Source organism: Suricata suricatta, chromosome 6 (assembly GCF_006229205.1).
Source record: "Suricata suricatta isolate VVHF042 chromosome 6, meerkat_22Aug2017_6uvM2_HiC, whole genome shotgun sequence".
In the NCBI taxonomy this organism is placed as follows: Eukaryota; Metazoa; Chordata; class Mammalia; order Carnivora; family Herpestidae; genus Suricata; species Suricata suricatta.
Genome location: NC_043705.1, coordinates 66,195,073 through 66,217,572, shown reverse-complemented (window position 1 = coordinate 66,217,572; position 22,500 = coordinate 66,195,073). Strand labels below are relative to the sequence as shown.

The 22,500-nt window shown below is 33.9% G+C and overlaps 1 long non-coding RNA gene across 3 annotated transcripts in view; it reads right to left on the bottom strand.

Annotated features, from left to right (window-relative positions):
* The window catches only part of LOC115294637, a 365,947-nt gene that overhangs the window by 286,111 nt on the left and 57,336 nt on the right, over positions 1-22,500 (bottom strand). For all 3 annotated transcript variants that reach the window (XR_003910018.1, XR_003910019.1, XR_003910020.1), the window contains exon 2: positions 17,487-17,558. This is a non-coding gene — a long non-coding RNA (uncharacterized LOC115294637). The remainder of the gene's footprint in view (positions 1-17,486; positions 17,559-22,500) is intronic.

The window sequence follows — 22,500 nt, the reverse complement described above, 5'->3', positions numbered from 1 at the left end:
TTTAAAGAATTCATTTATATTTAACCTTAATGCTAAACAGTATAATTGGAGGTCATTCTTAATACAGTACTCAATACTCACCCATCCTCCTTCCATCGCTCACTCTCCTCATTCCCTACACACACACACACACACACACACACGTGTATGTGTATGTATGTCCATGCATGCTCACCATTTTATTCTTTGATCTCAATTATCTCCTATAACATCTGATTCATACACATGTAGTTAAGACACCATGCTCTCACCTGAGTTCTAGCCTCAATTGCCCACTCCCTCCTGGGCAAAACAACCTGGGTGCTCTATCAGAATTCTGAAACTATCATGTCTGGAAAAGGTCTCACTGTCTTTTGAAGCTTATATCTAGTTGAAAGGGTGGTACTAATAACTTCTTAGTAATAGGCTCAAAACTTTAACTTACCAGAAACATCCCATTTTCCTGTCCATGACATCCAGCCCTTGCCAAGTTTGGTTGCATCCTTCACTTCCCCTTTACTCTCAAAATCTCTATCCTTATCCAGTCTATTATTCTCTCTTTTATTTCAGTTGCTTCTTAATTGGTCCCCTACCTCCTCCATTTCCATTCCTAGTATTTAGCCTCTTCAATTTTACCCAATGAATTTGTGTCAACTACAGGTCTAAACTCTATTCACTGTTCAAAAAACTTTCAAAGACCCCTGTTGACAACAAAATAAACCTCTGACTAGCATATATTTTATTATTTTCTGTGGTTTTAAGTTTTTGTGTAAATTATAGCTAGTTAATACAAAGTATATTAGTTCAGGTGTTTAATTCAGTGATTCACCACTTACATACAACACTTGGCACTCATCATAAGTGCTTCCTTTATACCCAACCCCTACTGAACCCATCCCTCTGCCCACCTCTCCTCCAGTAACCCTGTTTGTTCTCTATTGTTAAGAGTCAGTTTCATGGTTTGCCCCCTTTGTTTTCCCCTATGTTCATCTGTTTTGTTTCTTAAATTCCACATGAAGGAAATTATACGGTATTTGTCTTTCTCCGACTAACTTATTCCACTTAGCCTAAGACCCTCTAGCTCCATCCATGTTATTGCAAATGGCAAGATTCTTTTAATGGCTGAGTAATATTCCATTGTGTATGTGTGTATCACATATTCTTTATCCATTCCTCAGTCAGCTAACATATTTTTAAGAGGTCAAGCAGAAATAAACCAAAGAAAAAAGTTATTTAATGATGCCTCAATTCCTTAGCCTGATGTTCAAATCTGCCCACATTCTCACATCTCACCACAACATTATTTTCTAATAGAATTTCCATTCCCCTTTGCTTCCTGAGGGAGTGTGATGCTGTGCATAGCAAGACAGGGAAATAACACAAATAGGAAAACATAGTTTTTCAACTTTGTTCTTTGATATAATTCTAGCTTTATCACAGCAAATATTAAAAACAATATTTGGTAACAGAAAAAAAGACATTTGATTTATATTCTATGCCATTATATTTTGAGTATGCAGTATATCATAACATTACCTATAAGTATATAGATAGACAGATAGATTCATCAAAGGTTAATTCCAACTATAAAAGGGAATTTGTTTGACCAATTAGCTGAACTATGAACTATATGAACTTCTGATTAACCACACAGACAAAAATAAAATCTTTTACTTGTTTTATTTTTCTTTATTTTGAGATAGCACATGCACATGGGTGGGGAAGGGCCAGAGAGAGGGAAAGAGACAGAATCCCAAGCAGACTCCACACTGTCAGTGCAGAGCCCAGTTTGTGAGATCATGGCCTGAGCTGAAATCAAGAGTCAGATGCCCAAACAACTGAGCCCCTCAGATGCCCTGAAGCCTTTTATTTTTTAAATGGAGCTTATACTTGAAAGATTTTTACTATTAAGTGAAATCCATTTTTAGAAGGGTATTTCTTCACACATAGTAGAAGCTCGTAGTTTTCTTTTTCTCTTTTCCATTCCACTCATTCTTTAACTGAATTAAATTTGCCTCTAACATGTATACCTTATGCTCATTCAGATGGCTCTGCCTGCCATGTCCATTATTTCTATTCTAATATACCCAAATCCTACCCTTCAAGAATTAATTAAGGTTGTGCCTGAGTGGCTCAGTTGACTTAGCATTCAGCTCTTGCTCAGTTTATGAACTTGCAGTCATGAGATCAAATGCCATGTTAGGCTCCATGCTGAGCACAGGTCCTGTTCGGTTTCCTCTTTCCCTGCCTCTCTGCCCCTGCCCCATTTATGTGCTCCCTTTCTCTCAAAATAAACATTTTCTTAAAATGAATGAATTCAAAAGACACCTTTTCCAGGCTTCTGTTCCCAACTCCTACTGGTCAATAGTGACCTTACAAATCACACTTTATCTGTTCCACTTTGGGACATTTATTTCATCTTCAGTGTTAATGTCTAAGGCTGATGGCAAATTCATATCTGGCACATGTTTTAATTTTTTTAAGTTTATTTATTTTGAGATAGAATGAGAGCATGAGGAGAGGCAGGAAGAGAGGGGGAGGCAGGAAGGGAGGGAGGGAGGGAGGGAGGGAGAGAGAGAGAGAGAGAGAGAGAGAGAGAGAGAGAGAAAGAAATACCAAGCATGCTTTGCATTTGTCAGCATGGAGCCTGATACAGGGCTCAAACTCACAAACTGCAAAATCATGACCTTAGGTGAAATCAAGAGTCAGACACTTAACCAACTGAGCCACCTAACATCTAATATGGTACCCTACAAACAAAGACCAAAGTGCTTAAAGAGTAAATACATGTTATCTGAACATAACTTATTGTCAACAATACCCAAAAACTCAGAACCAGAGAAATTATTGAAAAGTCATAGATCCAACAGTGACCATTGGGTAGCAGCACAATTTGAACCCTGTTTTGCTGCATCCTAGGACCTTAGAACCTACATTATGCTAATTCTCATTATGAAGGGAGCATGGGTGATCCCATTTTCTTAGATTTGAAAGACAGCCCTAGTTTCTGTGGCAACATTCAAATAGACTGAAGTTCTTTACTTTGGATATGTACTAATTGTTTCTATAGTCCAAAGAGAAGCAATAAAAATACTTCAATATTTTTATTTTGGATATTGACTTCCAGTCAATGACTTTTTTTGGGCCCATGAGAGACCTAAAATTGTAGGGAAAACTGCCACTCTAATATCTGGAGAGGAGAAACCAGAAAGTTATACAAGATCTGCCTACTTGTGACAGAATCACAGGAATATAAACTGGTGAGAAATCGTTAAGTGGTAAGTTTGATGAATTACTGGAGCCTGAGTGTGGCCTAGCATAAAAGTGAGAAACTTCTCGGGGACTTCAGTCTGAAGGGAGTCCCCAGAGTTCTGTGAATTTTGTGGATCCCACCAGGTTCTCATAGTGAAAATCCAAGAAGAGTCCTCTCATAGTTGTGGCAGAGGAAGAGATGAGTAATTACTGTAAAATATTCCCAAAGCATTCTATATAACAAAGACCTCCTTTCCAAGAGAAAAGACCTTACTTGAGTTCATCTCAGCAGAGTGGAAGGGTATTTCTCCCATTTCAGCTCTTTCTAGTGTTCCTGTCTCACCTATGAGGGTAACAAAAATCTATACCTCATGATAAAAACCCTCAGTAAACTAGCAAGAGAAGGGAACTTCTCTTAATAAAGAGTATAATTAACTCTTTATTAACTATAATTAACCCAGAGCTAACAGCATAATTCATGGTTAAAATGAGATGTTTACTCTAAGATCAAAAACAAGGCAAAGATACCACTACCACCACTTTCATTCAATATTGTATTAGAAATCCTAGCTAATGCAATAAGAAAGAGAGAGAAAGTGGGGGGATGGAGGGAAGGAAAGAAAGAGAGAGAGGGAGGGAGAGAGGGAAAGAGAGGAAGGAAGGAAGGATGGAAGGAAGGAAGGAAAGAAAAGGAAGAATGACAGAGAGAGAAAGGGAAAGAGAAACAGAAAAGGGAAGAGGAAGAAAAAAAGAGAATAAAGAGAAAAAAAGAAAAAAAGAGACAGTACACATATTGGGAAAAAAAAAATAAAACTCTCTTTGTTCACAGATAACATGATTGTCTGCAGAGAAAATCCAAGAGAAATCAACAGAAAAACTCATGGAACTAATAAATGATTATAGAAAGGTTGAAGGATACAAAGTTAATATACAAAAGACAAATCCTTTCTTATATACCAGCAATGAACAACTGGGACCTGAAATTTAAAGCACAATACCATTACATTATCACCAAAATAAATAACTAAACAAAACACATAGATATAAATCTAATGACAAGATCTAAAGAAGAAAAATTACAAAATCTTATGAATGGAACACAAAAATATTTTAATAAGTGAAGAGATAGCCCATGTTCATTTATAGGAAGACAATATTATTAATATGTCCATTACTTCCAACTTGATCTATAGCTCACCACAATTCCAAGCAAACTCCAAGCAAGTTATTATGTGGATATCTAATAATGGCCTAAAGTTTATATAGAGAGGCAAAAATCTACATGACCTCCAGGTTCATAATGAGTTTCTAGGTATAACAACAAAAACATAATGCATGAAAGAAAAAACTAATGTTTTGTTTTTTTTAATTAAAAATTGCCACATATGTCCACATAAAAACTTGAACATCAACATTGATAGCAGCTGTATTTATAACTTTCAAAAACGAAAGAAACTAAGATTACCTTCAATAGTGAGTAGATAAACAAACTACGGTACATAACTACAATAGAATACTACGTAGTAAAAGAAGTGAACTATCAAGCTACAAAATCAAGTTTAGGTGGATCCTAAACATATGTTGGTAAGTAAAAGAAGCAGTCTGATTTCAATTATATGAAATTATGGAATAGAGGAACTACAGAATTAATAAAAAAAAATCTATCTGTGATTTCAGCGTTTGGGGAGGGAGGATTGAATAGGTGAACCACAGAGGGTTTTCTAGAGGAGTGAAACTATTCTGTGCAATACTTTAATGTTGGATATGTGACCCTAATCTATCCATTTATCAAAACTCACAGAATGTGTAACACAAAGAATAAACCCTAATGTATGCAATTTTTTGAAAATCACTTAAGAGGTCAGGGGATGGAACACAGAATGTACAAAAAGATTTAGCCAAATTATCAATATATACAACAATGTCACCTTGGAAATGGGTAAAGTCTATAAGACTAAAAGATTAAAGAAACTACACATAAACACCATCCTCTGGTTGATAAGGTTCTTTCCTAAGGTAGTATGCATTTACAACTCTGATAGCTCTATAAATGTATACTACAACTGAACAGCTAAATAAACGGAAGGTGGATGTGGGAAGCTAAGCTTCTCACTGTAGTAGTGAGATTTACAGCTAAACAAGGGAACAGTCTAGAAAACTTCATGTACAATACATTATAGAGTTGCAGGCATCAGTGTAAATTAATATTTAGCTAAATACAGATGCAGATGGCTATACACAGAAATTTTTATAGATATGTGCAACATACATCCAGTACACATACATATATTTTCTTGCTCTGTCAATGAAGAGGGCCTAGAAACAAGAATACCTCATTATGAAAGAGCATTCTTAGTACCCAGATCTTAGTTTCTAATGCCATCCTTCAATAAAGGGAAGCAAGGCTCCTTGGAGAAAACACGATGTTTAGGACTGAGGCGAGAAATACTCAGGGTAAGTCTAGAGATCCCAATGGCCAAGCTGGAACAATTTAAGTACTATAATAAATAAATACTGGAGTATAAGACCAAAAAATTAAAAATACATACAAATAAATCTTTCAGTTTAATAAATAGGGGAGAAGAGACAAACCTCCAATGCAGAAAATTCCAAATAATTTATGTACCTAACCATCAAAAAGGAGGAACAGAACTTTATAGTCCTGAAGTGTGCGTTGTGCATAGTAGCTTCTTTCTAAAGAGTACAGTAAGAGGAAAGGTAGTTTACAATGGAGAAGTCTAACAAACACGACGTTAGCCAAGTGACTTGGATTAACTTCAACAGTAGTAACTTGTTTTTGTTAGTATATACTCTTCATAGGATGTGATGAAAAAAGGCCTATACCTCTGTTACCTGTCTCCTCATAATGCATTCCAGTCTAATCATGAGGTAAATGTCAAAAAACTAAGAGTTGAGAGGCATTTCACAAAATATCTAACTAGCACTCCTCAAAGCTGACAAAAGTCATCAAGAACTAGGAAAGTGTAAGAAACTATCTAGAAATTTTATAATTCGCATTTTAAATTTAGCTCTATGACTACTTTGAATTAATTTTGCAAAAGGTATAAGATCTATGTTTAGGCTTATTTATTTATTTATTTAATTTAGTAGTTGGATATCCAATTGTTCCCATAACATTTCTTGAAAAAGATTGTCCTTTTTCCATTAAATTGCGTTTGTTTCTTTGTCAAAGATCTGTTGACTATATTTGTATAGTTTTGTTTCTGAGTTCTCTCTACTATTTTTTTGATCCATGTGTCTGTTTGTGAGCCAATTCCACAGTATACTGATTATAACAAATTTAGTAGTCTTGAGAGTGGATAGTGTGAGTCTTTTCATTTTGTTCTTCTTAAGTATTATGTTAACTATTTTCAATAGAATTTCAGATGTGATTTTTCTCTATCACTGTGCACTGGGCATGCAGGAAGCAGGTAAGTTTTGGTTTTAAGTAACTCAATCATGGAAAACCGTACTGTGACAAATGAAGAGAATTGCTCATCACCTAGAAGCTTTAGACTTTGAGTTGGATGCGGTAAGGAGATGATATTCAAGAATAGTCTTCCTTGGGGAAGAGGAAGGTTCTCTCGTCTTTTGACAGTATGCATTTCTTTAATAAAAAAATAAAACTATATTCTGGATTCTGCCTTCTATCTCAATAATCTGTAACCAACTTGTTGAATGACAAGGATACTACTTTTCTCAAAAAAAAAATTAGTTAATTCTCAAAATTTAATTGGTTAATGCCTCTGAATTTTCCAGGCATCAGTAAAAGGACAAGGAGCCTAAAAGAACACACACACATATAAGAGTATAGCATTAAAAAGTATTAAAACTGGACTGATAGCAAGCCACTTAAATACTGATATCAGTGTAATGGTTATATAATGCCAAGTAGACAAAAAGCCATCTACATTAAAATACATTTTATAAGACAAAAGATTAAAAAAATTTGATTTACTACCTCACCTCTTTCTAGTCTTTACTTCCATGACACCATCTCAACTAGGCAGTCTTTGGTTAGCATATCTAAAACTGACCATTTCCAATATCCTCTGAGCCCCTTTTCTTCATTATTTTCTTTGCTCTCTTACCACTAATACATAGTATCATACTGTGTATTTTACTTCTCGGTATTATTTATGTCATATAAATTTCCTTGAGAGCAGGACTCTTTATCTATTTGGTTCACAATTACGTTGCCAGTGTAAGATCCATACCTAAAAATTAGTAGTAAATGCTCAGTTGTGGAATTAGTTAAAATTAACAACACTTTTCTCTTGTGGGTGAAACAACAGACCATCATTATGATATGTTACTTATTAAAGTGGTGAAATTTGAAAAAATAATGCAATAATATTTTAATTACAGAAATACCTTGAACATTCAACTAAAGGACAAATGATGATAGACAAGAAAATAAATAAGGCCTAGGAAAAGTATGTTCAGGAATAAAAGTGTTATTTTTTTTAAGTATCAGTTTTCATGGTAGATCCACTGCTTTTCCTACCTTTACCTTCAAAGCATATGCCATTATTAAAACCAAATTAGTTCACTTTTGTTTTTTACACTTAAAAATCACTTTTAATGTTTTTTAAAGTTTATTTATTTGAGAGAGAGAGAGAGGAGAGAGAGAGAGAGAGAGAGAGAGAGAGAGAGAGAGAGAGAGAGAGAATCCCAAGCAAGCTCCAGGCTGTCAGCACAGAGCCCAACGCAGGACTTGAACTCACAAACTGTGAGATCATGATCTGAATAGAAACTAAGAGTCATATGCTTAAGTGACTGAGCCACCCAGCCTTTTAAGGTTTTTTAAATTAAAACAAAATAAATGTCAAATTAACATATTAGAATTCTGTAATGAATTTTCTTACAGTATTTGAAAGTACATTATCAGGGGCGCCTGGGTGGCTCAGTCGGTTAAGTCTCCGACTTCGGCTCAGGTCAGATCTTACGTTCGTGGGCTGGAGCCCCGCGTCAGGCTCTGTGCTGACAGCTGACTCAGAGCCTGGAGCCTACTTCCGTTTCTGTGTCTCCCTCTCTCTCTCTCTCTCTGCCCCTCCCCCTCTCATGCTCTGTCTCTCTGTATCAAAAATAAATAAAACATTAAAATTTTAAAAAAATTTAAAAAGAAAGTACATTATCAAAAAGTTACTAATGATTACTCATTTAGCTACTCTCTGTAACAAGAAACAGACTGAAAGCTGAGAATGATACAGAAAGAACACTTCTACTAAAATAAGAAAAGAAGCTAAACTGTGATTTTGACCAAAAGTCTAAGTAAGTAAACATGTTCCAAACTGAGAAATGGAAAAATTCTCCAACCGTTTCCCAATAACATTTTCACTACTAGACACAAAATTAGAAACCATAAAGTTTAAACATAAACCCTTATATGAAACAAACATTCATCTTGATCATAAAAAGTCAAGAGAAGCCAGTATAATGTGACTAAGAGTGGAATTATTCTAAAATTATATCCTGGGTATCTCACTTATTAGCTTTATCTTCTTGGGAAAGTTACTCAACATCTTTGAGCTAGAGCCTTAATTTATCCCTCTGCAAATGGATTAAAGAGTGTGAGTGTAATACTTTCCTCTTCAGGTCATTGTAAAGATGAATGGTATCATGTCCATCAAGTGGCCGACATACTGTCTACACACATTAATAAACTGTATATATATTTCCCCAATCTGCAGCTGAACCAAAATGCCTAAATCAATGAATATCCTTTGCTGTATTGAAGATACAGTTACCTAGGAAGTACTAGAGTTGTAGTCAAGAGGCTTCCATGTTGGTAAACTTTATTACATGAATGAAATTATTTATGAATATTATTATTATTTAATATTATCATTACTTATGATATCTATAATGAATAAGTATGTTCCCTTAATAATAGCCAGTAAGAAGCCCCTTCTCAAGGGAAGAAAAAAGTTAGTTCTGAAGAAGATATAAAACAGAATGCAATCAAGTGCAAACTTCATAGAAAACAGAATAAGTTAATATCCATAACAGATAGGGACTGTTTTATTAGCCAAAGTACAAATACATGGATGAAGTACTAGTGTAAATTCATTTTTTTCCATTCATCTTTTTTTCTTTCAAGTTTTTACTTACATTCTAGTTGATTAACACATGGTATACTATTGGTTTCAGAATGAACATAGGGGAAGGGGGAAACAAAAGAGAGGGAGGCAAACCACTTTCTTGAAGGGAGATCCATACAGAGATTTCCTGTAAGTTATCTGACTCTTCACATGCAATCTAGGGCTCTACCTCAAATTTGTATTTTTCATTCAGCTTTTTAAAATAAATATTAGGCAGTAAGTCTGATATGAAGATTTCATCCCAGAAGATTTAACCCCCAACTAAATAAACTATTTCATAGGTAGAACCCCCAGGTAAAATGATGACATACTTCTTGGTCATGTAAGACTGGGTTCATTAAAAGAAAGCTTTATTTTGTTCTGAAAGCTTTAAAATAGAGAGTTCTGTCTACACTATCCTCCAAGTATTAAACTTTTACAATGAGAATACTCCTGCTGTTTTGTTTGTTTTGCAGCCTCTACTTACATAGCAAAATTGACATGATTCAGAAATCTACTTCTTTCTAGTTCCAAATCCTTTACGGTCCTTCTTAAAGAGAGAAAGAGTTTCTTGTGCCAGTTATCACTTACAAAAACGAAGATATGGGATTCCAGGATCAAAAGCTATTGATCACAATTCCAAAGTCAATCTCACATTTTTCATCCCATATACCAAAAACACTGGTTAATCTGCAAATAAACAGACTAGACCCCAGGCCAAGCCACAATCACCACTGAAACAGGTATTTAGCACAAGAGTTCACCAAGGATCCCTTCCTATTGATGAACAATTAATTCACCTCAGAAAAAAACTGTTACTGCTTTAAGGAATACAACTTATATTAAAAGTATATTTATGACAATAAATATACTTCATTTTTTTTACTTTATTCATCACTTACATATGACGCCCACTGCTCATCCCAGCAAGTACCCTCCTTAATGCCCACCACTCATTTTCCCCACCCCCATCAACCCTCAGTTTGTTCTCTGTATTTAGGAGTCTCTTATGGTTTGCCTCCCTCTGTTTTTATCTTATTTCCCTTCCCTTCCCCTATGATATCTGTTAAGTTTCTCAAATTCCACATATGAGTGAAATCATGTGATATTTGTCTTTCTTTGACTTCTTTCACTTAGCATCTAGTTTCATCCATGTTGTTGCAAATGGCAAAATGTCATTATTTTTCATTGGCTAGTAGTATTCCAGTGTGTGTGTGTGTGTGTGTGTGTGTGTGTGTGTGTGTGTGTGTGAGAAAGAGTGTGAATGTGTTTGTGTGTATGTGTATACATACCACATCTTCTTAATCCATTCGTCATTTGATGGACACTTGGAGAAACCTTCATTTTTAATATTTGTTTTATTTTTTGTTACTAGTAAGCTATGATTACTTCACTGTGTACTTTACAAAGAGATTTTACTTAATTGAGACTTTTGATAATGACTCTGAGACTCTTAAACTAGCTAAGTTAAATGATGAAGTTTTTTTTAAAAAGAAAAAGCCTCAGTGTCATACTTGCACCTTTAAAAAAGGTTTAATGTTCTGGGGCTCCCTTTGCCTAGTTTGTTTGAAGTTTCAGGGTCCCTTTGAAGATGCTGAGGGTATATACAAACATCCAGTTTCTGAGAATGGAATTAAAATATACTGATGGACCTACTCTTCTTTTCTCTCATGGAATCAGAGCCTAGTGGGGTAGATGGAAACCCCACACAGTTATAAACAAGTGTAGGTTTCCTTCAGTGTATCCAATAGCAACTCAAATGGATTAGAATGCTGTTTAAGAGTGAGGTTAAAATTTCTTTCCAACGTATGGACTGCCCAAACACATCTTGAAGGAGGTCTCTCACACAAAATCACAATACTTTTTTTTTCTATTTAAAGCGTTTTTTTTTAACATGTTGTTAAGCATCAGATACTTCTTTGCATTGAGTATCTTGTAATTTCTTTGCCAGGAACTGTTTCATATTCCTTATCACTTATACTCATCACAATAATATATCCCAGAAGTATTTTCTAGAATAGATACTATAAATTAAGAAGGACATTACACCACATTAATTCTAAATAGATGTTATTGCCTACTTTAATAATATTTGGTAACCTGATTTAAGAATCATGACCACTCTAAAACGTCATAAAAGAAATCTTTTTACTGAACCAGAAAATAAATGGAATCAAACAACATTAAATGGAGTGGCTTGAACATTGGAGAAATGGAATAATAATTCTTTGCTATAATCAGTCACCAAAGTTATTACATTATGGGATAAAACTTTTTCCCTCAATAAGAGCTATAGTTGATTATTGCACAATCTGCCCTTGTTTAAAAAAATCCCATTAGAACCTCTATTTTGATTCCTTCATGATCACAAATTTTACTAAACTAACCTAAAGAAAATGGTGAAGATGCTTAGCAGCCTTTGTTTGCAGCCAAGTAAACTATTTTTATACCCAACCAGACAATATTTTTATGACAACCTTTATAGTAAAATAAGAAAAAAGTAATCTAGAGAAAAATATGAAAGAAACCAAGATTTTTACAAATATTAGCTTATTTAGCTGCCTTTTTTTCATTACTGCTAATTTTAGAACTAAGATAATATGTGATAGTATCCCATGATTGCAAAAAAATTAATTCTTAGCCAGAGCTACACTGTTGAATTAAAGCTGATTGTGTGTGTGTGTGTGCACGCATGCACACGTGCAGCTGTGTGTGTATTTTCACATAAAAATGTGCTATGTGAAAAATGGAAAGTATTTCATAGTGTTGCTGGCTAGATGGATGTGCTAATAATCCGGGTCAGCACACATGCCCCTATTCAGCAGCTCTGGGTGCACTGTGATGATTAGGAATGCTATTTTGAAAGGTGGAGCAAGAGGTCTGCCCTTGCATACACAAAAGTACAGTCCTAAGCAACTAGATGATAATTACCCACTCCCATTACCATTCTTTATAAAAGAATAAGCTATTAGTTGTAGAAAAATTACATACATACAGGGAATGTACTAGGAGAAATGACTGAGGACCATAAATATTACTAAATACTTAGACCACCCTACTGTCATGAAATTATAGATGTATATTGTGAAAACTTAACATCTGAAATCAACTCTTCCCACATAAAAGACACGAAAAAATGGTTTTTATTTGTATGCCTTTTGGCATCTTGCTACCTATGTATTGTGTATCAAGCTTACCCTCATATATCAAGTCCACAGGCTCTAAGTGCCTAGGGAAGGGTCAGGATTGGGAGTCCAAGTAATAACATTCTACACTAGAGCTCAAGCCCGTATTCTCTTTATTCTGACCAGTTTTTTCATATCCTTGTGGTCCCTTGTTTTCTCTTCCCTGCACAGTTCTTCACCTACCCTAGTTCTAGATCTCAGGCAAGGAGTGGCATCTGCTTGTTATCCAGGAAATTGAATTTTAAAGGGACTCTTTATTAATATGTGTGTACTGTAAGTGAAACATTGCATCAGTGAATTAAAATTTACCCTTGTGAGCTAATTTTAAAAAATAAATTTAGAATAAGTCAATGTGGAAGAAAAAAGAGAAAAGCCTTTTCAAGCTGTTGAGACGTTCTAGAAAGATTCCATAAAGGTCAACATTGACAACACAGTGCACACCATCATTATTTTCTTTTATCTTGCTTTCTAGTGTTTGAGGGGACACATTTTTCTTTTCTTCTTTTAAAGACATTTAAAAGCAGTGTTCCAGTTTCACAGCCAGCATCTTCACACCATTCGAAAGACATACAGTCAATCATAACCCCAAAGAGGAAGCAGAGGGTTAGTTTTCACTTAAGTAAAGTTTAGTGAAAAGCCAAAAGAGCACTGTGATTATGGCTAGATCAATGATGCATAGTTCTGAAAGGTTTCACACAAGCAGCAGTCTTAGGATGCAGCTCTAAGGAGCAGGTAGGTCAGAAAAAACATAAACGCAATGCCCAGCACATGTACCTCCCTTTGGGTCCATAAAGAATCTGACCAGATTGTCTAACGGGAAGCCATTCTTGCCACAGGGGCAGGGTTGAAGTGCTTCCATTTCCGATGACTGCATTTCAGCCTTGAGTATGTCAGCTAAGGTTTTCTGCTGGTCAAAGTCACAAAAATTCCGGTCGATATCTTTTATGAGGAATGACAAATGTAAAAAGATAAACTCGACTGTGTCAAATAAACTGTACAGGCTTTTACTAGATCCCAAGCAAAGATTTAACAATGTGTAGTCAATTTCAAAGTCTTCTGCTAATTCAAGAAAACAAAAGACTCTCACTAAAAAGATTTCTACCAGGCTGGAGACTCTTATGTTCAGGCTATGAAAACCTTGAGAACTGTCCTTTTCAGATATAAACTGTTACAGAGAATTTTTTTTTTAAGTTTCTTGTGACTGATCAGATAAGTGGGAATCACGTCAAAGCATTTCTTCAGAAAAGATCAATTTTGAATAATCTATCTGTGGCAGAATATTCTTGGAGCTTCTACTATCTCAACTTTTCAAAAGCCCCCACAGAGACCTTTGTTTTTCATATAGAAACAGTACTTTTCATGAGTAACCAACCTCAATCTTTCCTCTAAACAGTAGGAAGGTTCATTCTTTTTACCCACATGTGTTCTAGACGATATCTGGATTATCTCTAAAAACACGGACGGGGGATTTAATCTAGCAGAAATTTGAGTGAGAGCCTACTGACTTTTTTTAAGCATTAAAAAAAATTACAAATTCCTCACCCTGTCAGCATAACCACACATTTTGCTTATGTCTCAGTGAGCTTCCCAGCTGATCTGTTTTTTTTTAATCTGCGGGGCTAAGCTAGGAATTTTTTCCTCCTTTCCTTCCTTTTCTTCCTCTCCTTCCTCTCCCTCTGTCTCTCTTCATCTTCCTTCATCTTCCGACTCTTAATATGGAATTTGAACATTTGTCATAATAAATTGTAACTCTCATTTTAACCTGTCTCATCAAACTCATTTAAAAGTTTCCATTTGAAAGTCACATATAGACACCAAAGAGATTATGAAAGGGTCAGCAGTATGTGCTGCATGGATTCTAATCAAGGCTATGTCACAGCCTGCCAATGTGGCCTTGGCACAGCCACAGTTCCTTGTTTTTAAAATATCACATGTATTATCTCATTATCATGAATAGAATAAAAAAACCTGTATTTGATACTTCAAAGCAATAAATTCTAGTTCAATGTTTTCATTAAAAAATCAGGATTTATAAACAATTACCTTTATGCTCTTTGGCATAAAACAACTTGGTACTGTATTACTGAAGTCAAATAAATTGTTCATAGGTATAGGCGAGTGTCAAAGCAAATTCCCAGATTCTTGTGTACATGTAACTTGCCTGTTCCCAAGACAATGGTGAAATAAAAAAAATGACTCCTATACAAATGTCCTTAATAACGAAGAAAAAGTAATGTATAATACATAACCAAAATAGTGTTTAAATTCAACATTTTCCACATTTTTCCAAGCTTCAGTAGCTTTTAAAGAAATATTTCAGGGGCTACAATATCCGGTAGAAAGCATCAGATCAAAAGGATTGATGATTAAGTTTAGCAGCATGATTCATTTTATCAACTTCCCTCAGCCTTCTAAGTCTCCTTTTCAAAAATTGTGCAAACTATGTGAGACTGTGCGTGTATTAAATTATACCATTATGTCCTTAGAGGAAACATTTTCTATTATTCAAGCAAGGAATAATCTTTGCTCAACCATGACAGATTCACAACTAGGTGATCTAGAAGTTCTGGTTGATGTTCAACACAAGCCAGTCACACCCTTCCCAAAGAAAACAATTATTTCTAAATTATTTTACTGGTGTGATATCCTCGGTCCAAAATAATAGAAATAGAAATAATAGAGTATCTTAGAGAAAAAAGATCTGGTAACCATTTATGCTGCTTTCCTCAGTACATTCCAGTTGTAAAAATACACAAAAACTATTTAAATTTAAAATAACGATATTCCCATTTGTGGCTAAAATTTTTTTTAATTTAACTAGAGTTCCATGGATTGAATTGATATTATCAGTCAATAATACATGTTCTACTTCCAGATAAAGTAGATCTACAAAGGAGCTGTCAAACTCTTGTCGATTAGTATAGGCACATGCAAGGGATCAGAAGATAGATAGCCTAGGACTTCTTGCAAAATATCTTTTATTGTTCTCTTTCTGCTTAGATGTGTTGCTACACTCTCTTCCAATACATTCCAATACTTTCTTCCACTCTCTTTTGCCTTCTTGTAACTTGAGAAGTTTATTTAACTATAATATTTCTCTTTCCATAATAACAAATTATAAATCCTAAGGGTGTCCTTTCATTATGATTGCTTCTAATGTCAAGGTCTAGAAAATTCAACATCTGCAAAAACAGTGATAAAACCCAAGAATGTAAGAAAAAAAGTGTATTTTACTACTGCAGACAAATCAATTGCCTAAACAATGATTCAGAAGCAAGAAATAAAGTAAAACAAATTGCTCCTTCAAACAGATATAGAAGTCAGGAAACAATTCATGCTTAGATCTGAAATATTAGTCACAGCACTGTGACCTCTCACCTTAGGTGATAAAATACACAGGTCAGAATTGACAATACATACTCATGGCTGATCATGGCTGCTAGTTATTGATCAAAGGAGAAAAAAAGTACTTTGTAGGAAAAACACTGCTCTGAATTACAAACATCCATTCTCTTGAGACTCAGCAACTCTCTGGGTTTCTCCCTCTGGAACTGGAGCAAGAAGTGAGTTCAGCCAGTATTTAATATCAAGTGAATGTGGTGCTTAATCAATAGTCTTCTGCTTTGTTCCTCGATGTGGAAAGCAGTGTCTATTCATTCAGCAAAGGTTAATGCCAAGGGTCAAGTGATTTCACACTCTCGGTAGGATCCACAACACTGCAGTAGTTCAGATGCCCTAGACAATGATGACTCAGTTGGACTGATTTATTGCCACTCGAAGGCCCTGCTTAATACTAAAGTGCTCTCTTATGATAATACCTCAGAAAATAGCACTGATAAAAGAGGAGGCAATAATTACCTACATTTTGAGGTAATGTCTTCATTTCTAACATCCTATAAAGATGTAAGGTCCATTTTAAATGATCTGCTTCTGGTATTAGCAAGCCATTTAAATGGGATCTTATCAACATCTTCTCTTTTATGCAATACACCGAAGAAACTCAGTAACCTATGATACAAATGTAAATTATAAGTGGTGCAGGATTTAACATGTATTTTAGGGAATCATTTTAAATATTTACTCATTGTAGTATTTTTCCTATTAGACAAGTAGAAAGAAAAAATTATTTGCTGATGGGAGGAAAAATGTAACTTAATATAGTTAATTCCATTAAACAAGGGAAACAGTTTGCAATGTGATTTCATTCTTTTTGACCAATTCTACCACATGACAGGGAGGCTAAAAAAGACCTGCCTATATATTTTTTTCTAAATATGGTTCACTTAAAGCAGCATTAGTTGAGGTCACTGTTTTAAACCAGAACACATTTGACTATGTCAGAGGTCCAATCTTTAACATGTTAGCATCCATGATTATTATTCAGCAATGTCTCATTCCAGATGTGTTTTATATAATGAAAGAAGTTCAAATGTCACCAGGAAAACAGTGTGAGAAGAATTAATTGGAAAGCTTATCAAAAGAAAGTGATTTAGAGTCCAGCTTTTACTAATATATCTGTGGATAATGAATATACCAATCAATTAGTAAAATAAAATAAATTCTGTAAAATTATCTAAAGACATCCTATCATTACAAGTGGAAGAACATTTGAAATAGTTTATTATATCCCATTCCAGATGATTAGTATGTAAAGCACTCTAATAAAATTTCTGCCTTGTACTCTCTCTTTTCACAGGTAATATGGGATTTAAAATTCTGAATCCAAACTACTTAAAACATTGATTAATTCAGAAGTTCTGCAAACTATTTTCAATTATTTAAAAATATATCTGAAGTGTTATAGATGAGTTAAAAAAAATTTTTGGTATTCATATAATTCAAGAAAACATTAATTCTCAATGACAGTTTGCCTTAAAAACACACAAAATGGGTAACTATCAGTAACTTTGATGTGAACACCAATCATTGTGTAGTGATTACCTGTACAATGTCCAGAGGCTAGAATTTACCTTTTAATCAAACTTACCTTCAAAGGATGATGACTTATCTGCAATTCTTTCCCAATGAGAATGATTTTATATGCCATATATTTCAAGACCTGAAATGGGGGGGAGGAGGGGAAATGAAGAATAATATCAATAAAGCTTCTGAAAATAAAAAGACAACTAAACAAACTAAATAGATTGGGTTTTTCTGAGCAAAAGTACCATTAGTGACCTAAAAATCCTACAGAAAAAGATTGAGTTGGCAAGAATGAATGTTTTAAAGAATATTCCAAAAGTGTTTTATCACAATAACTTTCCCATACGCAGTCCTCAGGCTAAATATATTTGCTGGGAAATGCAGTTCAGGTAATTCAGATGGGAACAAAACAAGTAGCCTAAAAATAAAGTGTATTTATGTCTAATTTTGCACTTCAAATATTACCAAATAAATTAAAAATAATGTTGTCATTTTGAATGGCTAATAAAATACTTGCATTCTCTGATTTTTGCAGTTGTATCTAATATACATATAATGGCCAGAATAAAATGTGCTATGTTGCTATTTTGCCCATAGTCACATTAAGTATGAAACATAAACAATAGTTCATGTTTTAGTGTGACTGAGAAAAAATATTTTCAAGAGCGTACTTTTTAGCTCAATAACAATTATTTATTCAAAACCTGCCGAATTATATTTTTAAACATGTGTGGTCACTGTCTTTTGTATTCTGTTATGCATTCATACGTGTGAAAACAACCCAAAGCTATATAGGAATCTCACTTAATGCAGCTCTTCTCTTAGAAATTTAAACACTATTTGGAACTTAAAAAAATATCTCCTTTCAGCCATGCACACTCATCAGCTATAATTCAAAATCCTCTAATGCTGATTTCAGTGCCTAATGTGGGAATTATCTTGAGGACTATACCTCTCTCAATAAAAACATCGCTTAGGTCAGGACAACAACCTTAATAGGCTGATATTTTGATGATCACTATATCTATAATTAACTTACTTCAAAAATATCAATTTCAGAATACTTAAGTAGGAAAAAGGGAAAAAACATCATTTCCTTCATGTTTTCAAAACCACTAAAGGTTTTCATGAAAGCTTTATTCAAGGTTCAAACTCTTATTCTAATAAATATTGCCAGATGGTATAATGGAATAAATTTCCTATAACAATATTTTCTAATAAGTCACAAAATTATAATAAAATATATCACACTTTTTCTCAATACAAAGACAACATACCGTTCATCTTACAAAATTAAGAAAATTCAGTATAGCACAGTGACTATACTAAGCAAGACTATATTATATAATTAAATATTGTTAAGAGAATATTACGTGTTCTCAATACAAAGAAGTAATGGTAATTATGTGAGTTTATAGAGGTACTAACTAACACTACTGTGATAATCTTTTAGCAATATATGTATATCAAATTATCATGTTGTACAGCTTAAACTTATACAACATGTCCATTATATCTCAATAAAGCTGGAAAATATTTTAATTCAAATAACCAAAAACTAAAATTAAAAAGACCCTTAATTTTATATCCTATTTATCCATCCATCCAGTCTTTTGCACATGTGTGTACACAGATATAGACATATACATACTATATGTATATATATGTTAAAAAATAAACAACCTAACATACAATGTGTTCATTATAGGATCAGTGTGGTCCATACTATTTTTTAACTTCATTTTTTACTAACAATATATTATGAATACCTTTGCATATACTTATGTATTTTTTTGCATCATAATAATTATGTCAAATTTCACCTACCACAGCAATCTAATTAGCCATTCTTCCTCCTTATGAACATTAAAATCATTTTTTATTACTATTATAGACGATGATGTACCAAATCTTTTTTTTAAGTAGGCTCCATGCCCAGTGTGGAGCTCAAAATGGGCTTGACCTCACCACCCTAAGATGAAAATCTGAGCTGAGATTAAGAGTAGGATGCCTATGAGAAAGAATGAAATATGGCCGTTGGTAGCAAAGTGGATGGACCTCGAGGGTGTCATGCTAAGCGAAATAAGTCAGGCGGAGAAGGACAGATACCATATGTTTGCACTCATAGGTCTAACAGGAGAAACCTAACAGAGGACCATAGGGAGGGGAAGGGGGAAAGAGAGCTGGGGAGAGTGAGGGACACAAATCATGAGAGACTACTGAATACTGAAAAATGAACCGAGGACTGAAGGGGGAGGGGGAGGGAGAGAAGAGGGTGATGGTCATGGTGGGGGGCACTTGTGGGGAGAAGCACTGGGTGTTATATGGAAACCAATTTGACAATAAACTATTAAAAAAAAAAAAAGAGTAGGATGCCTAACCGACTGAGGTACTCAAGCATCCCATGCCAAACCTATTTTTAACAAAATTTATTTTTTGAAAAATCTTAGAAAAAATAAGAGGCTCAAAGCAAACAAAAAGTCAAAAACCTTTGGATAGGTTAGAAGTATAATAGCTCAAAATACGGAAATTTCATTATTAACTTTAGGAAGCAAATAAAGAATGGAATCATTTTTGACCATTTTAACTGCACAACTTCCCAGATGCTGTAATACACTCCATAGCAGGCCTTATATATTCCAATATTTTAATAGTCAATGACTAAGAAGTTTCCACTTGCTATTTTGCTCAGTTATTTTTAATGGGCATTACTATATATAATTACCCTCAACCACATGGTGGTAATTTATGAGAGTTTCATCAGCTTTTAGAGGTTGAAATAGTGTAACATATGTAATGGTATAGAATGCTCTAGATTCTTTTTTTTAATTTTTTAATGTTTTTATTTATTTTTGAGAGAGAGAGAGAGACAATGTGAGCAGGGAGGGTCAGAGAGAGAGAGAGACACAGAATCCGAAGACAGGCTCCTGGCTCTGAGCTAGCTATCAGCACAGAGCCCAACGCGGGGCTCGAACCCACGAACCGTGAGATCATGACCTGAGCCAAAGTTGGATGCTTAACCGACTGAGCCACCCAGGCACCCCACAATGCTATAGATTCTTAATTCTGTAACTATTTTAAAGATACACATTGACTATAGTATTAAGATCATATATTACTCAGTTGTACAATATATAGTAATAAAATGAGTTAAGTACCAAACCACAAATCTTATTTAGACATCAAAAAATTGGTTGAAAAATTCAACAAAATTTGTAATTTCTAAATCTCAATCAAACCCAAATTAAAGGTTATTTGGCATAATTTGCTTTCTAAATGATTGTCCACTATGTAATTTAATGAAAAAATTTAAGTATTTATGTATTACTCTTTGCTGTTCATCAACACTAAGTAAAAATGCACTCTAAACTTTTATTATATGTGCAGATTAAATTTTTCCTTTACTCCAAAGATATTTTAAAAAAAATAAGAACTCAAATATTCTCATATGAGCCCATCAGGAGTTAGCCAACATTTATTATTCATTTCCTACATTTTTCCAGATGACAGATTTAAAAATAATTGTGTTAAACCAATATTGAAAATCACTGCCAACACCAAGAAAATAGATTTTAGATATGACTATTCGTGAAAATTTTTATTTAGAATTGTTATTATCAATAAATACTATAGCATTAAAATGTTAAAGTTGACAAAACTTACTGTGAAGAAAATTTTACTTATATCTCAACATAATGTTGTTCATGAATTTTTAGGCCAATAATTATTTTTAGATTAGTAATTACCCAAATTATCCACATATATTTAAAAAGGCCATTAAATAGACCAATACATGCATAAGACTGGTCATTCTATCCTTTTATTAAGTATTACAAATTAGACATGCCACTTACACAATTAGGTAAATCACAATCTTCCTGGGTTTTAGGATGAGTTATAGGCTTTTAAAAGGTATCTTTTTTTTTTTTTTGGTTCATTAAAAAATAAGAAACTACCTCAGCATATTTAAATCTTAGTCCATAGGCTACTAATTTTATATATAAACCTAAAAATTGTGAAAATTAGGATACTCCACCAAATTTTGTTATATACAGCACAAATATTTTTGAATCTATATTTAAAATATAGCTTACTTTTCAAGTACTGCATTAAAGAAAAAAATATGTTTATAATGATTGTATAGATTTGGAAAGGCAAGATTATATGGCTAAAATTAACAATACCCAAATATTAGTACCCAAGTTTTATTTCCTACGTGCTACCTGGTCAACAGGTGAATAAGAGCTTCTATTTATTGTAGAGACCCAGAGACTCAGACTGATGTTTATCTCAACGCAGGTTTCCATAGTCAGAGTGCCAGAATTAAGACAATGGAACATATTACACACTTCTCACAAACCATTTGCTACATCTATACTTTATATACCTGACTTTAAGAATTTAAGGTCACAGAGAAAAAGTGGACAAGTTGGTCACTGGCTCTAATTCTAACACAAACACTTAAGAAGTTTACCAGGTGGTAAAAATATATTTTGTTGGATAAATAAAGTCATTGAATTCCATAAACAGAAGAATGGTTTAAAAAAAAAAAAAAGTTCATTACATTGTAGTACTTGTTTTGCTTGTTGGTGGTGTTTGCTTATTTAATACATTCTGTCAAGGACAGAAATTACATGCTGGGTTTTTTTTCCCCCCTAGGGAGTGTGTCTTGGGTTTTTCCCTTATTATTTTCTTTACTTTTTTCTTTTTTCTTCCTCTTCTTTTTATGGTGGTGGGGGTGGTTATGTTTAATTGAAGTTGCTTTTACAGCACCAAAGACTTAATCATCCATTTTCTATATAAAAAGTAGCTACTTTTTTGCATGGACCTCAAGTATATTGTAGTATAGAGGTGGAATTTAAGGAAAGGTATTAAGCAGGCTGTGTTGTAGCTTATGGGCAAGTAATAAATTGTATCATGTATCTTGAATGTATCATAGATAAGCTGCTATATTACAATTGCCACTTCAGATAGCTGTGAAATTAGGTGATTAACTAGTTGGTACCTAACCTTCTAATTTCTGTATAAGTCTAATTACATGAAATAGAAGTGGGGGTTTTGATTTTTTACTTTGCTTT